This window comes from Vulpes lagopus, chromosome 23, assembly GCF_018345385.1.
Source record: "Vulpes lagopus strain Blue_001 chromosome 23, ASM1834538v1, whole genome shotgun sequence".
Taxonomy (NCBI): Eukaryota; Metazoa; Chordata; class Mammalia; order Carnivora; family Canidae; genus Vulpes; species Vulpes lagopus.
Genome location: NC_054846.1, coordinates 50,786,713 through 50,804,402, shown reverse-complemented (window position 1 = coordinate 50,804,402; position 17,690 = coordinate 50,786,713).

Here is a 17,690-nt window from a genome sequence, read left to right as displayed (position 1 = left end):
GTGGTAAGATTACAGGTAAATTTTATTTTCTTATTAGAGTTCTTCCTTCAACTGATTAAATATTTTTTAAACATACCTATTAGGTGCAAGACATTGTGCAAGGTCCTGGAATAAAAAGGAAATACAGAAAATGGTTAGCAATGTGGCCTTCGGTGCCAGATTGAGCTCGTAGTTGACTCTGCTACTCACTAGTTGTTCAAACTTGGATAAGTTGTTTAACTTCTCCATTTCTCAGTCTACCTATCTATAAAACAAAGTTTTTTAAAACATTTTATTTATTTATTCATGAGAGACATGGGGGTGGGCAGAGACACAGGCAGTGGGAGAAGCAGGCTCCATGCAGGGAACCCGATGGGGGACTCAATCCTGGGACCCCAGGATCACACCCTGGGCTGAAGGCAGATGCTCAACCACTGAGCCACCCAGGTGCCCCCCACAAAGATAGTTTTTTAAAGGAGAAAAAAAATGCATGTAAATTACCCGGCCTATAGTATATGAACAAAAATGGCAATTGTCACCTGAAAGGAAAACGTAGGATGTAGCAAAAGAAGGGGCAGAGGAAAGGCTCTCAGTGCTCAGAGAAGGGGGTCAGAGGACATCAGAGACAGGAGGAGGAGGAAGGAAGGCTTCCTGGAAGAGGCAGCCTTCAACAGGCAAAGAAGAGGTGGAAGGAGAGCGCAGAAGGAGTGCAGAGCGGGAGCGAAAGCCCACGGGTGAGAAAGTGTTCGGGTTCTTCGGGCACCAGTCAGGTGTAGCTGAAGCACAGGTTCCCGGCGTGGGGCCCGGGGCCACTCCAGGGCCTTCCTGCGCGCTGTGCCAGGCAGCGCATGGCAGCCGCCCCCTGCCCTCAGTTTCGCCACCTGTAGAATGAGGCCCTGGACTCAGACACCCAGGCCCCCAGCCCCTGAGGGACATTTCAGTCTACAGGGCCCAGTGCCCCGACTCCTAACCGCTTCCACATGTCCTCCCCGCTCGGCTCCTTATCTGCGCTTGCAGAAGACGGCCCGCTTCCAGGCCTCCCCCGGCTCCGGGCGACAGCGATGCTAGGGCCACCAGAGGTGTGGCCCCCGCTCCGCAGAAACCCACACTGGGGTGGTAGGCCCTATGGAAACACTAGCCTCCCTCCCCTCCTCGGCCTCTGGGCCGATAGCGCCTGGGGGCGAAGTGGGTTTATTTGGGGTCTGCGGGGTGCGGAGAATGTTATCATTCTCAGGGAACTGCGAGTCCCCTTCTCGGTGCTTGTTCTGGCCCCTCCACGGGCGCTGCAGGCCAATGGGGCACGGAGGTCTCCCTCCTGCGCCGGTACCACCAGCGGCTCTGGTGCCAAGAGAGGTTTCAGGTTTCAGAGAAATGAAGTTAGGGCCTAAAGGAGCCGCTGTCCATAACCACTGGAGCAGAGGACTGAGCAGGGCTGAAGGTTCCAGCTGTGTCATCTTGTCTCCTGACCCCCACGCCCACAGATGGCAAGCATTTGCTTTTTCAACCTGGAATCTGAGAATTCTAGAATCTGGGAATCTGAGAATGTCAAAATCTTCCAACTTGTGGAATGTTGGGCGACCAGGGCCTTAAGAGTTGTGGAATCTTAAACTTACTAGAACCCCGAAATTCAAGAAGCTCCAAATCAGAATCATTGTGTCCAGGGAAGACACGGGTTCCAGCACTTCCTTACAGTGTGACTTGGGGCAAGTTATTCAGCACCTCTATGCCTCTGTGACCGCCTGTGGAAAGTGGGGGAAGAATAGTTCCAACTTCCTAGGGTTGTTATGTTGAGTTATTATGCCAACATGTTATATGTTAATATGTAGAAAACACTTACAACAGTGCCCGCACGTGGAAGGCCCCACAGAAATGTGGGCTGTAGTTCTAATACCACACTACCAGGTAACAGCAGAGTTGGTATTACAGTCCAGGTCCCTGGCTTTCCTATCTAGAATCTTCCCCCATTCAGCCATCCTACCTCTCAAGAGAATGAGGAGGGGACCAGCCTTTGGACCAGAAAGACCCCTCAATGATGGCGCACACACACACACACACACACACACACACATGCACACCCCTGTAGAGACATTACTGTGGACAATTTCCAGGCAAGAGACAGGTTTCCCATTACCCAAAAATATAATGGGCAGAACCATGTTTCCTCCTAGAACAAGGAGCTATGGCAGGTGGAATCAGTGAAAGGCTCCGGGATCCTTCACAACTCTCTGTGAGTTTGACTGCCCTCAGCTGGGGCTGCGGCCTTTGAGGGGCTCAGTTAGCCTGGAACATCCAAGGTAGCTCACTTGCAGTCTGGCATCTTGACGGGGTTGCCGGAAGGCTGGACTAAGCTGGGCCCCATCTCATTTCACGCCTCCCCCTCTCCGGGTGGCTTCTCTACCTGATTTTTCTTTCCGTGCAGCCAGACTTCTTATAGCTCAGGGCTCTCAAAAGGACATGAGTAGAGTCGCCAGCTTGGGCCAATGTGATCGGCAGAAACCTAAGGCAGCCCCCAAGATTCCCACCCGCTGGTGTACATGCCGCGTCTAACCTCTTTCCCTTGGGTGTGAGCTGGACCTGACATATGATAGGTTACACAGGTTAGGCCACACTGTATGGCAAAGACGGCGAAATGAGATGGGGCCCAGCTGAGTCCAGCCTTCCGGCATCCCTGTCAAAATGCCAGACTGCAAGTGAGCTACCTTGGATGTTCCAGTCTAACTGAGCCTCTCAAAGGCCACAGCCCCAGCTGAGGGCAGTCAACTCACGGAGAGCTGTGAATGAGCCCATGCTCAGCAGGGAGTCTACTTGAAAATTCTCCTCCTCTTCCCCCACCCCCACCCAATATGCTTCTGCTCCCTCTCTCCCTCTCAAATAAATAAACCTTAAAAAAAAAAAAAAAGTAAGCATGTTCTAACTAGAAGGATTCACAAGAGCCATCTAGTTTAAACTTATTTATTTATTATTTATTTATTTATTTATTTATTTAAGAGAGAGAATGCATGAGCAGTGGAGGGCAGAGGCGTGGTCTCACAACCCTGAGACCATGACCTGAGCCAAAATCAAGAGTTCATCGCTTACCACCTGAGCCACCCAGATACCCCTAAACCCCTTAATTTAGAGTGAGGGTCTCAAGAGAAGAGGGCATTTTCCCAGGTCCCATAGCAAACCAGAAACTACAGTTTCTAGTCCAGGGTCTGGACTCCCAGGCTAGGGCCACCTCCATACAGATTTTGTTCTTATGCCCAGTGCGTCATGTCCTCCTCTGTCTTGTCCTGGCCCTCCACCTCTCCCACCCTGCCCTGACCCCTTGGGAATCCTAAGACTCACCATTTCTACTCCCTGGGGTCTGAGAGATTAAGAAGAGAAATCAGGATTCTCCAGGTACCGAACCCCAACATGCCTTCACCTCCAGAAGAGGACAGGGTGGGGACCCTCCCTTACACAACCCACCCAAGGCCCAGAGCTTCAGAGGGTAGGTGTGCTCTAGGAGCTGGCCTCCACCCTGTGTCGGGGTGTGGTTCTCCCCCTAACCCACACTGGGGTCTTAGGCAAATCACAGGCTGTACGTTCTGTTTCTTCACTGTAAATGAAGACAGTGCCCTGCCAGGTAAGGAGAACTAAGTGAATGCCCTTCAAGAGCCACAAAGGCCCTTTCTCTTTCACAAAGAGAAACCCGGCTCCTGCTTCCTGATGAACCATGCCTCCAGCCAAGGGTCCAAGCCTCCCTTCATTCCACTCCTCTTGGCCATCTCCTTCCCTTTCTCTGGGGAAAAATAGGAAGCCAAGGGCCCAGGCCTCCATCCCTAGGAATTCTCAGGAATTCCTAACCCTGCCCATATGTCTCCTCCTCAGGGAAGGCTGCCCAATTTTCTTACCTAAAATAGCATCTCCCTTCTCCTCTATCCTTTCTTCCTCTATCCTTCCTTCCTTTTTTTCTAGTGGCACTTGTCACTGTCAGCAATTACATTAGGCACTTATTTGTTTACTTGTTTATCATCTGTTTCCTACACTAAATGATAAGCAAGTGTCTGTCTGTTGTTTGCCACCATGTCTGAAGAGTTAGACAGTAATGCACAAAGAGTACTTGCTGAACCAAGGAATGAATGAATGGAATCCAAACGAGCACAGTACTAAACTTCAGCGTTCGTCCAGGATCATGGCTGAGATACCAGTTTGGAAAGTAAAGAAAATAAAGTGCAAGATGACTGGTCTATGCAGCCCACCCCACACTGGCCCCTCTCTCCTCTGGCTCCTGGTTATACTTAGAGCCTGAATCCTCCACTTATCACTGATTTACAAATTGCCAAGACAGTCATTGACGTTTTGAAGTGAGCAAGTACTGTAGGTGTGAGTCTGGTCCTTCTCCCAAGCTTACTGAGGACATATTCATCTTTGCGTCCACCCCCAGAGTGCCTAACAAATGCCATTTGGTTTGCTGTCTCTCAATAAATTAATGAATGAATGAATAAGTGAGTGAGAGAGTGAGTGAGTGAGTTTATAAATGGGTGAATGGACTATCAGATGGATGGATGTTGGATGGATGGATGGATGGATGGATGGAAAAAAGGAAGGAAGGGTCAATGTACTGATGGATGAATGATGAGTGGAAAGCAGGGGGATAGAAAGGTGATGGAGAGGTGGATAGATAGATGAATAATTAATGGATGATGGGGGAAAATGGATGGATGAATGGGTGAGTAAGTAAACAGATTTGATTTACTGTGTCTCAAAATCTCCAAAGGCAAGAAGCAAAGGAAGCAGATTCGCTCTATGTCCCTACAAGATAGAATTAGGATCCCTAAAGCTATAGGAAAGCAGTTTTCACCTCATAAGAGGGTAAAAGCTTTTTGTCCTAGAGATACGCAAAGAGAAAATAGGCACCCCTCTCCCCCATCAGGGGGCTGGCAGGCCAGAATCCAGATCCTATGTCCTCATTCTCTACCCTGAATCTTGGGGGTTTTCTACCTGGATACCTTTTCAATGACACCTGGGCTCACAGTGTGAGCACTAACCATAGGCGCCCCCCTAACAACAGCCCATGAGGTTGGGAGTGCTTCTCACCCTGCCATCTGTCTGCTCTTTCCACTCGGTCTAGGCTGCCTTATGGGCTAGAAGGCTAAAATCCCAGAATCTTAAAACACAGAGACCGATTGTGTAGCCGTGAACAAATTGTTACCCTCTCTGATCGTCAGTGGCATCATGCGTAAAGTGGAGACGCTGATTCCTCCCTACAGAGCTGCTGGTAAGGCGAGCTGAAAGGATTATGTAATGTGCCTCGTGCGGTGCTGGGCACGTTGAAAGCTTTCGGTAAATTACAGTATTGGAATGAATATTGGTTTTAGCTTTGATGTCAGTATTCAAATCCACATCTGTATTTGTATTCATATGCATTAGAAATATGATCCTAGTATAACATGTATTACATATCATTGTCATAGACTCATAAATCTAGAACCACAACTCAATTCACGGAATGAAATAACAAAGTATTAGAAACTGACCATCTCAGAAGTTCAGAACTGTAGAATTACCAAAGCTTAGAGCCACGGATGGTTCATTTCATTAATTTCCAAAATCTCCCAGGACCTCTGAGGTCATGAGTCCAGCCACCCCAACCAGCCTCTACCCAGGGCAGGTGCACTCTCCAGTGTCTTTCACCCTGATCTGTAGGCCAAAACACACTCCAAGCCCACCTTTGGGTGCCTGGCTGGACCCCTTGGCTCTTCACTCCTGTTCTCAGACAACCCAGAATCCCAGGAATTTGCGGCCACAGTGAGTGGGGGCCTGAGATTGGGCCTGGGGGACGGTGAAATATGGAAGCTCCCAGAGTCGGGCCTGGTGGGGAAGGCCACATTTTCTGTGTCATGTTCTATTGCACGCCAATCAATTACAGTGCGCCCTATATAAACACATCATGAGGGCTTTGACAGGGGGCCGGGGTGAAGTTGGGTGTCAGGGTAAAACAGGGGATAATAAAATCACTGGAGATTTATTTCTCTAAATTGGAAACTTCATGCTTACACCTGACTAAATCATCAGGCTGAAATTGGAGCCGACTCCCACGGAAAACACATGTAACCTTATCCCATCTTTGTTTAACGGCGACCCATCAAGACGCCTGATGGATTCTGCAGATGCAGCCAGCGTCGTCCTTTGGCTCCTGGAGTTCTGGGGGTCTCAATCAGAACTGTCTTCACTGTGCCCACCCTGCTCTCGGGTTGCTCTTCCAGGGCTGGCCAAAGCCGCCTCGTTCCTACAGGCAGGTGTCCACATGGGTCCCCTGCCCCTCAGTAGCTTCCCTTTGTTTCTACGTCCAAGGGGACCCCATTTGTGTACCTAGGATGCCTGCACCTAACATCCTCTGTCACTTCAGAGGAGCAATGTCGAAGAGGGGAGAGGCAGCTGGGACTTCAAGAAAAACGCTCTAGGCGAGAAACTGCCCTGGGTTCGGAGTGCGGGTCTCTGATCCAATCCCTTTGTCTCTCTGGGTTAAATGACTTTGCTACTTCCTTTTATCCTGTCTCTTCTCTCATAGAACTTTTATGAGGATTTGATGAGTTAAGGGATTAACAGCGCTTTATAATTTATAGATCGATGGCCTGTATTTGTATACAACTCTCCGCGTGACCCAGGAAGCACTGCATGCAGCACCAGGAGAGGGTATGAGGTCATTGTCCCTTCACCAGGGCGGGTGAAGAATTCCCCCCTTCACCAGGAGTGACCAGCCCCGGTGGGGGAGGAATTTGGGAGGGCAGCTAATCAGGAAGCCCCCTCTGTGCGCTGGGCACTGCGAAGACAAAGCTTTCCAGCGGTGCCCCATCCTAGATAAGAGTCACACCCACTCCCAAGAGGACGGATCAGGGATCAGAGGGGTTGCCTGGCTCCCCCAAAGCACACAGCCAGCGGGGACAGAGACCAGGCCATCGATCTAGGTTTGTCCGACTCCAAAGTCCATTAAAATGTATGACAAGTGCTCCTTGAGGCCTGAGGGAGGGAAGACGGGCAGTGGGCTTCAGGCTCAGGGTGGGGGCCCCCCTCGCAGCTCCCCCTTCAAGTCCATAAATTCTTACACACACAAACACGCGCTCCGCAGGTGGCCAGGGGCGGGGGCTCAGGGGCCAGGGCCCCACCTCGCCAGGGCGGCCTCGGTGGAGCAGGGGAGGGGGGGGGAGGCAGGGGGGGGGGAGGCAGGGGGCTGGGGGGGGGGAGGCAGGGCGGCCGATGGGCAGGAGGGCCTGGGTCCTTAGCGCCCGGCGCAGCCTCGCCAAGTGCAAGAGGCTCCTCAGCCCCGCATACGGATCTAGTTAAAAACCAATAAATCAGCAGTGAAATGTGCAGAGCAGCCTTCTCCGTAAAGTCAACACGGCCCGCTCCGCGGCGGGAGCCCTCTGAGCGCCGGCTCCGGTGGAGGGTCCAGGCCGAGCCCGCTGCGCCCACGGGGGGGGGCGCCCCGGCCCCGGAGAAGCCGAGAGCCGGGCACCCCGTCCAGCCGCGCGGGCGGCACCCAGCTGCCCTCGCCTCCTCCAGCCGCTGCCCTGACACAGAAAATCGAATTAGGAGATGGATGAGCTGGGGAGTGGATGGGGCCCCCCGGGCGTCTCCCGGCAGCAGCGCGGGCGGGGGCCCCGGGAAGACGGCGCTGACCTGGACGGGATGGGCGCCCGGGCCGCCCGGGGGGGGGGGGGAGGCCCCGGGCCCCCCCGGCCCCCCTCAGGGCGTATTTAATATCTGTAAAACTGCCACTCGGGCGGCCAAGGTAAACAGCGTCCCCGGCAGTTCAAAGGTGAGCGAGTTGAAACGTTTCCCCTTTGCCGGCAAGGAATCCGCGCGCCGCGGCTCGGCCCGGAGCCCCCCCCCCCCCCCCCGGGCATCTGTGCGCCGGGGCCGCGTCTCCCACACAAATACTCAAAATTTCTCATTAAAACTTATGACTGTGTCAACAGCGCAGCCTGGGCCCCTAATCTGGAAAAGCCATTTCGCCACCCGGCCGGCCCGCGCCGCACGCCCGGGAGCCCGGCCCGCGCCGCCCCTCCGCGCCCCGCGCCCCGCGCCCCGCGCGCTCCCCCCAGCGAGGGGCGGGCCACGTGTGCGGGTGCCGCGGGCAGGGGAAGCGGGGGCGGGGGGGAGCCCGGGGGGGTGCCCGAGGGGGCGGGGGGGGGGCTTTGCTCAGCCCCGCCCCGCGCCGCAGGGCCGCCCGCAGGTGGGGCGCGCCCGGGATGCCCACCCCGGGCCCTGCAGGCCTCGCTGCGTGGAAGCACCTGCGCCCCAGGCCGGAGGACACGGGGAGGCTGCTGGGGTGGGGGGGGAGGAGGAGGAAGAGGAGAGGATGCACCCCACTGTCGGTGCCTGCTCGGGTGCAGACCCCGGGGGAAGAGGGAAAGCACAGACACCTGGGAGAGCAAAGGGTCTTCCCTGGCTTCATTTTTTTTTTTTAAGATTTTATTTATTTATTCATGAAAGACACAGAGAGAGAGAGAGAGAGAGAGAGAGGCAGAGACACAGGCAGAGGGAGAAGCAGGCTCCACGCAGGGAGCCTGATGTGGGACTTGATCCCTAGTCTCCAGGATCACACCCTTGGCTGAAGGAGGCGCTAAACCACTGAACCACCCGGGATGCCCTCTACCCTGGCCTCAAATCCCAGCTCGGACACCTACCATATTTCCCCTTCCTCCTCTACAAAATAGGGTCAATAATAAATAGGAAGTTAATACTTGCACCACCTACTCCACCTCCCAGCACACCAAAGTGCTCCATTCACAGTAGGTAGTCACACTGTCAACCTGTTATCGGCAAAGGCCCTCCTATGTACAGCCATGAACAAAACAGCGGGCAGTCTAGGGGGAAACAGGCAGGTAAGTAAAGAGGCTGAGTGTTGTGAAAAGGGGTACAGGGGATCCTGAGTGGGTGCCCAAGGAGGTGTCCCAGAGGAAGAAATACATACACTGTGACTGAAAGATGAGGAGTGGCAGAGGTGGTGGCCCAAGAGATTGTAGGAGAAGAAACAGCCTGTGCAAAGGCCCTGAGGCAAAAGAGAGCATGTGATGACTGGTAAAGGCCCAGAGACAAAAATGAGGCTGATGCCGAGGGGCTGGAAGAGCGTACATGGGTACAACTTTCAATGAGCACTTTTGGATTTGAGTCTCTGGGGGTTTGTGTGTGCATGCACATAGACTTCATGTATGTGGATTTGAATGTCTCCAAAAATGTGCACCCATAATGGGTAACTTTATGCTTTTTTAAAAATATGTATGTCCTTTTGGATGTGTGTACAAGTATAAGTAGGTGAGCCTGTAGATATGTCAATGAGTGTATTCATGGGTGTACCTATAAATGTGATGCTCCATTCACACTGTGAGTCTGAGTGAGGGCTTGGATATTAGTGTTTGCGCGTGCATCTGTACCCCTTGATGTCTTTGTGTAGGTATGCACTCGTTTCCCCACTTCCCGCACCCCCTCTGCCACCCGTGGGCGGGAGCTGAACATCCCTTGTCTCCCACAGAGAGCAGACATTCCCACAGGCAGCCAATGCCTGCAACGGGCACTCACCAGCCCGACAGACTCACTTCCTTTTGAGGCCACAGACATTCTGTTTGCTCCACCCCAGGGAAACCAGAAAAGAAAAGCACATCAAGGTTTTCCCCAGAAAGCTACAATCCAGGCACCTACCCCAACACCCTACCTAAGGCAGGGCTTGTGCAGACACTGCTGAGTAGAGAGCAGAAGCAACTGGGAGTGGGAAACTGCTGCCCGGCCCGGCCCAGCTGCTCTGCTGTCATGCTGTGTGACCAGGGATAAGCTGACTTGCCTCTCTGAGCTCCTGAAAATGAAGATCATGCTCTCAACTCCTTCATCTTGGGCTGAACTAGAACACAAACAGGAATGTGGCAGATGATGACCATCCCTCCAAATTTTTCACGGGACTGGGTTAAGCTGCCTAAAGAAATAAATAAACAAGCAAATAAATAAATAATTTTTTTAGAAAGCAATCCTCAGAAAAGCCCCATGAAGTCCTAAAGGTCCAGGGCACAGGTTGCTTCCAAAGGGACAAGAATTTTGTCTTTGTCATCTCTACAGAGTATTCTCTTCCTAGAACAGTACTTGGCACACAGTGGGTGCTCCATAAATATTTGTTGAACTGATAAATTTGTTTGTTGAGGTATTTATTCATTTGTTAACTCAGCAAAGAACCCCATGCCCTTGTCCTATGCCAGGCCTCACCTGTCTCCCACCAAAGAAGGACTTCTCTTCCTTAGGCTTTACTAAAATTACAGAAAAATCAGGACCACTCTAAATGCATAGCTGCCCTCCTCCATGGAGCCTGGAAACTGCTGGGAAATGCAATTTTTTCCCTGCTCCTTCTGCTCTCACAGTGGCTGTTCAAATCTTGCCCTCTCTCCTTGGCACCTCCAACCTTGCTCTTCCTCAGCCTGCCCTTTCACAGTGGCCTTCATGGAGAAATCACCTTTAAAAAAAAAAAAATCTCTACTTATTTGACAGAGAGAGAGAGAGCCCAAGCAGGCAGAGAGGCAGAGGGAGAAGCAGGCTCCCTGCTCAGCGGAGATCCCGACATGGGCTCCATCCCAGGACCAGGGGCGTGACCTGAGCAGACACTTGACCTGCTGAGCCACCCAGGCACTCCTTCATGGAGAAATCAAAAGCTATCAGCTTTCAGCCACAAAACCTCCATATTTAGGTGTGCCTCCTTCGAATCTCATCTCCTCTCCCCTGGTGGAATGAGTCCTCCCGGATGGAAACCAAGCCCTCCCCTCTGCGCCCACTCCTCCCCACCCCGGCGAGCTCACCTGGCCACCTCTCCTCCTCTCTGTCCCGGCCTCTATCTCAGCATCTGTCAGACTGGCTCTTGTGAACGATTTAAGGGTGACAAATTCCATTTGGGGCGTTGTAACCAGCAGTTTATGAAAGTTAAACAGGAAAGAAAACATCAGTAAAGGTGCGTAGGTGTCACAAAACTTGTTCTGCATGTGTGTTCGTGTGTCCGTGTGTGCAGGTGTCCCAGGTCGGGAAGGAACCGCAGGCGTGTCTGTGGGCTGCCATCAGGAGTGTGACCAGCACCCTTCTCCTCCTCTTTTTCTATCACCTCCTTCTCCTCAGAGGTTCGACATCCTGAGATTCTCACAAGCGATCTCTCCCTTAAGCCCGCCTCCATCCCTGCGGCCCTCCATCCCTGTTGGGCAGATCTCTTCCTTAAGGAGTATCTACACTTAGCTCCTTCCCTCACCTCCCATTCCTGGGCAAATCAGCACCCCCCTCCCAGAAACCACGTGAGCTGTGAGCGGGCCGCTAAACCCAGTGAAAGCATTGTCTGTGGGGCTCCCACACGGGGGCACTGACTGTCCCCTGAGGTCCCTCTTGGCTCCCCCTTCTCTGGACTCTTCTGCTTCTTCCCAGCTCTCTGTGTCTGTGCTCCTGGGGGCTCACTCTTAGGCCCCCTTCTCTCCCCACCTCCCCTCAGTGACAGTGGACACAGGCACCTGCCCTCTGCACCCCAGCTCCCTGCCCAGGGCGCCTCTGCTGGGTGTCCCGCAGGGCCCTCCCACTCAGCACCCCCAAAGAGTACCCAGCTGCCCCTGCACCCTCTCCCGTGCTCCTTGTCTGTGCTTTGCCAGAGCATCACCCAAACTAGAAAGAGACGCCATTTGGGACCCCTCCAGGGCCCGGCTGTGTGGCCACGACCTCCTGATCCCTCTGGCATCCCTTCACTCCTCTCCCTCTACCACCACTCTCAGAGTCAGAGCTGCTGTCGTGCTGCCCCAGTTATTTCTGAGTGTGCTAAGGACATGTCCCCCAATGCTTCAAAGAGCCTGTCCTGCTCTCTGCTCCAAACCAGTATCTCTTCTCGGCTGCAGGACGGGAGCCTTGGAAAGATGTGTCCATGCTGACCCTCCATCTTCAACCCCTCTAATTTTATATGTTCACTCTAACTGGGGCTCCTTGGGGGCAGTGGGGGGCTCCCCTCCACTTGCTCGGCAGTGGGGGGCTGCCGCCTCCACTTGCTCGGCCTCCCTAAATTCTTCCACTCTCAGGTTCCTCTGGCCAAGGCTGGGCTGACCCAAGGCACCCCAAGCTCACGTTCAAAGACTCAGGCCAGACCCAGCTGCTCGGCCCCATAAATGAGGATTAGGCGCCCCCCTTTGAGGCGGGCGGGTGGGCTGTGAGAAGAGTTGGTTTGGTAGAGATTTTATGGCAGATCACATTTCGTCATCAGACCCCCCTCCGAAGCCGGCCAAGGGCAGGTCAGGGGCAGGGGAGTGGGAACCTGAGCTGTTCCATCAGCTCAGAGCACAGAGCTGCTGCACAGGAGGGAGCCAGGCTGGGAATCAGGGGCCAGTGTTCCTGCCTCCCCTCTGCCGCCCCCCACTGTGCGAACTTGGGCACATCTTTCCACTGTCCGGCAGTGGTCTATAGTGTGGGGGCCCTAGACCAGATGGGCTCTCGGGCCAACTCATTTCCAGGCTCCCAGGCCTTCTAGTCTGAGCCACAAGAGCATCCCCTTCCCCAGAAGGTTACAGAGCTATTATATGCATATGAACTCACACACCAGAGTTGCCAAATAAAATACAGAATGTCCAGTTAAACTTGAATTTCAGATAAAAAATTAATAATTTTCAGTATAAGTATATCCCAAATATTGTGTAGACATACTTATATTAAAAATTATTCATTGTTTATATGAAGTTCAGTTTAACTATTTTTATCTGCTAAATCTGGCACTCCTACCCGGGCGTGATGGATTTAAGGGCCATGGCCTCATGGTCCAGCTAACCAAAACAGGTTAGGTTTTGACAGATTAAGTGGTCTTGGAAAAATCATCAAGTTGGGCAGAGATCAAGAGCCAGTGGGGATTTCGTGGAAAGCTGCTCCAGATAAAGGGAACAGCATTGGCAGAGGCCTAGAGGTGGGATGGTATTGGGCACATTCCAGAAAAGGCTGATAGAAGACCGAGGTGTAGGATGTAGGCTTTAAGTGGTTGAGATGAAAAGATCAGATGGCGTCAGATCACACCATAACCAACCTATGCTGCCGCTGCTATTAAGGAAGGGCCCCAGAAGAGGTCTGAGTAGAAGCAAGGCACGGCCGGACACTGGGGTATGGGAGCAAAATCAAACCACCCAGAGAAAAAAAAAAAAAACCACCCAGAGATTAGGGGAAAGGCAACTGGTATAGCCTGGGGAGGAGGGACCTCCAGGATCTAGCCAGGAAATTTGGGCTCATATCTATCCTATGTACAGAATAAATGATAAATAGCAGTCAGTAAACAGTAACTGTGGGGTTGTCATTATTATTAACTGCTCAGTAAATGCTGTGATTTGGTATTAACTGACCTCACCCCCCAGATGTCCCCACGGGGCCAGAGCCATTTCTTACCAGCTGGGAGCCCAGCTATGATACAACAGTGGCAGCTGAAAGAGCTCAAACTCTACTCAGCTCTGCTGTCCTTTCCTCTCTCTTTTGTCTAATGTCAATGAGAGGTAAACCATCAAGGGAAATATTACAAACGCAAGGACATTTCAGGGACCCAGCGAAAAATTACATTAGAGACAGGCTCTGCTTTATAGGAGCCCTTACAAGATCCACTTACATGAGTCTCTCATTTTGTTCTCACAATTCTAAGAGGTGTTTAAGCCCCATTTTAGAGATGTGAAAACTAAACTCCAGACAGGGAAAGCCCCTCACACAAGATCCTTACTAATAGTATGGAAAGGCCAGGTTTCAAATTCAAGAACTCTTCTCCTATGTAAGACTGAGTCTGTGGATCAAAGCAACAAAGATTGAGCCCAATGCCCACATCAGCCTGTGCAGGCACCCTCACCCTTGCCAATCGCATCCAGCTCGACAGATACCTAATATCCTACAACCAAGTCCACGAGGCCTTGGAACCCATCTTGCCTCCAGGTCACAGACTTCTTTCTATGGTGCTGTGATAAGACTGGGAAAGTCAGAAATCTTGTATCCAGTCTCAAACTCCCCAATTCTTTTTTTTTTAATATTTTATTTATTTATTCATGAAAGACACAGAGAGGGAGAGAGTCAGAGACACAGGCAGAGGGAGAAGCAGGATCCATGCAGGGAGCCTGACATGGGACTCGAACCCGGGTCTCCATGATCATGTCCCTGGGCCGAAGGCAGCACTAAACCGCTGAGCCACCCGGGCTACCCCTCAAACTCCCCAGTTCTTGAGTATATGTACTGAACTTGTACTTCCTCACCTGGAAAAAGAGGATAACAATGTCTTCTTCCCAGAAACGTTGTAAAGGTCCAATGAGATAACGTATACAAAAGTGGTTTCTAAACTGGAATGCATGGTGCAGACTTCTTTCATTGCCTAAATCAGATAAACAATATCATGTTATAAACTTCAAAGCTTTTTATACTTGAAATCTTCCAGATTCATGGAGTGGCCTCTGGTCTACAGACAAGTCTAGCTCACAGCTGATTTGCAAGGCAGGAGTGATTGGTGACACTTAATTTACTCATTTGTCAAACATTTGCTAATCTCTTCTATGTCAGGCCTTATTTGAGGCACTGGTGAATTGAGACATAGTCCTTACCCTTGGCAGGTAGTCAGTGGGGAAGACTGAGATAGACAATAAAATATAGTTATAAACAGTGATAAAATATGAGCAAGGATAGGGGCACCTAGGTAGCTCAGTGGTTGAGCATCTGCCTTTGGCTCAGGGTGCGATCCAGGGTCCTGGGACTGAGTCCCACATTTGGCTCCCCACAAGGAGAGCCAGGCTGGGAATCAGGGGCCTGATTCCTCTGCCTGTGTCTCTGCCTCTCATGTGTGTCTCTCATGAAATAAATAAACTCTTAAAAAAAAAAAAACAGTATGAGCAAGTATAAAAACATTAGAAACAAGTAAGGATGGGCAGCCCGGGTGGCTTAGTGGTTTAGCACCACTTTCAGCCCAGGGCCTGATCCTGGAGGCCTGGGATCAAGTCCCACGTCAGGCTCCCTGCATGGGGCCTGGTTTTCCCTCTGCCTGTGTCTCTGCCTCTCTCTCTCTCTCTCTCTCTCTCTGTGTGTGTGTGTCTCATGAATAAATAAATAAAATCTTTAAGGAAAAAAAAGAAACAAGTGAGGTGAATTTGTCTGAAAATTAGAAGAAGGCTGTCAGAGAAGACTTCTGTGAAGGGGATATTTGCACAGCCTCTTAAATTATTTATTCCTTTATTTAACAAATATTTATGGGTCTCTTCTAAACTGCTAGGATGCATCAGTGAACAAAATAAATAGTCCCTGCCTTGCAGGAGTTAGTGGAGAAGACAGACAAGAAAAATATGAATAAATAAATTATAACAATATAATATCACATCATGTATAATATAATACATTAATACATTATAATATAATGTCAGATGTTATGAAAAAAATAAGGCAGGGTAAAGGAATAAAGACTGACAGGGATAAAAGTGCATTGTATGTAAATTGATCAGAGAAAGACTCTAAGAAACTGACAGTTGAGCATAGACCTAAATGGAGAGACAGCATTCAAGCATAGAGTGATAACATAATACAACATAAAATTAGTAGGATGTAGTTAAAGCAGTGCTTAGAGGAAACTGTATAACTTTAAATATTTATATTTAAAAAGAAGAATGATTTAAAATAAGTTATTCAAGTTTATATCTTAAGAATCTAGAAAAAGTGGCACCAAGTAACTAGAAGAAAAAATTATTAAAGTTAAGAGTGTAATGCATTGAAATAGAAAATAGGGATACCGGTGGCCCAGTGGTTGAGCATCTACCTTTGGCTCAGGGCCTCATCATGGAGTCCTTGGATCGAATCCCACATTCGTCTCCCCTCTAGGAGCCTGCTTCTCCCTCTGCCTGTGTCTCTGCCTCTCAGTCTGTGTCTCTCATGAATAAATAAAGAAAATATTTTTTCAAAAATAAATAGAAAATAAACAATAAGGAAAAGTCAATGAAATAAGATATGGCCCTTTGAAGAGATTAAATAAAATTGATGAGCCCATAGCTATACTAAGAAGAAAAGAGAGAAGACACAAACTGCCAGTATCAGATAGAAAAGAGAAGACATCACTATAGATCCTACAGACATTAAAATGATATAAGGGAATATTATGAACAATTTTATGCTAATTAATTCAACAACTTGGATGCAATGAACCTTCTTTAAAAGACACAAATTGGGTAGCCCCGGTGGCCCAGCGGTTTGGTGCCCCCTCAGCCCAGGGTGTGATCCTGGAGACCTGGGATCGAGTCCTACATCAGGCTCCCCGCATGGAGCCTGCTTCTCCCTCTGCCTATGTCTCTGCCTCTCTCTCTCTCTCTCTCTCTCTCTCTCTCTCTCTCTCTGTGAATATCATAAATAAATAAAAATTTTAAAAATATTTTTAAATAAATACATAAAATAAAATCCTTAGCAAATTATTGTCAAATCAAATTCAGCCATAAAGTGTGTATGTATAGAATCAATTGTAACCAAGTTGACTTTATCTCAAGAATACACTTTATCTCAGGGTACCTGGATGGCTCAGTTGATTAATTGTTTGACTTGACTTCAGCTCAGGTCATGATCTCAGGGTCATGAGATCCAGCTCCACTTCAGGCTCCACACAGAGCTGGAGGCTTCTTAATATTCTCTCTCCCTCTTCCTTGGCCCTTCCCCTGCTCGCGCTCTCTCTCTCTCTCTCTCTCAAAAATAAATAAAATAAAATAAAGAATATACTTTACCTCAAGCCTATGCAATTATTCACATTAACATAATAAAGGAGAAAATCAAATGACCATCTCAGTAGATACTGAAAAATCATTTGATAAAATTTAATACACATTAATAATTAAAGCTCTCAGGAATCTAGAAAAAACTTTCTCAATCTGATAAAAGATATCTGTGAAAAACCTATAACTAACATAGTTAATAATGAAATATTAATCCCTTTTCCCCCTAAGATAAGGAAGAATTCAAGGATGCTGCTCTTGCCATTTTTTAATCCAACATCAAAGAGGTGATCCCAACCAGTACAATAAGGCAAGAAAAAGAAATAAAAGTTATAAATATTGCAAAAGCAGAAGTAACAGTGTCTTCATTCACAGATTACATAATTCTGAACACAGAAAAATCCTAAGGAATCTATTAAAAAAGTATTAGAACTTATTAGTTACTTTACAACTTTAGGAAGAATGCAAGATACAAGGTCAATGTAAATATCAAGTATATCTGTGATATGTGTGTGTATGTGTGTGTATGTATATAAAACAAACGAAAAAATGAAATTTTTAAGTATTTAAAACATCAAAAACATTAAAACTTAGGGATAAATTAGCAAAATGTGTGCAAGACCTTCATGTTGAAAAGTAAAAAACGTTGCTAAAAGAAATAGAGATCCTAAAGAAATGGAAAGGTGTACCATTTTCATGGATTGGTAGGCTTAATATTGTTAAGATGTAAATTCTCCACCAAATAATTAGTATTTTAATACAACCTTAATCAAAATCACAACAGCCCTTTTTGGAGAATTTATATGAAAAATCAAATGACCCAGAACAACCAAAATGATCTTGTCAAAGAGCAGAGTTAGAGGACTTAAGGTTACTTGATTTCAATAGGTATTAGAAAGCTAAGGTAATCAAGAAAAGTTGGAAGTGGCATAAAGATAGACAAGGATAGAACAGCATAGAATCCAGAATAGATGCCTACATATATCATCAACTGATTTTTTATCA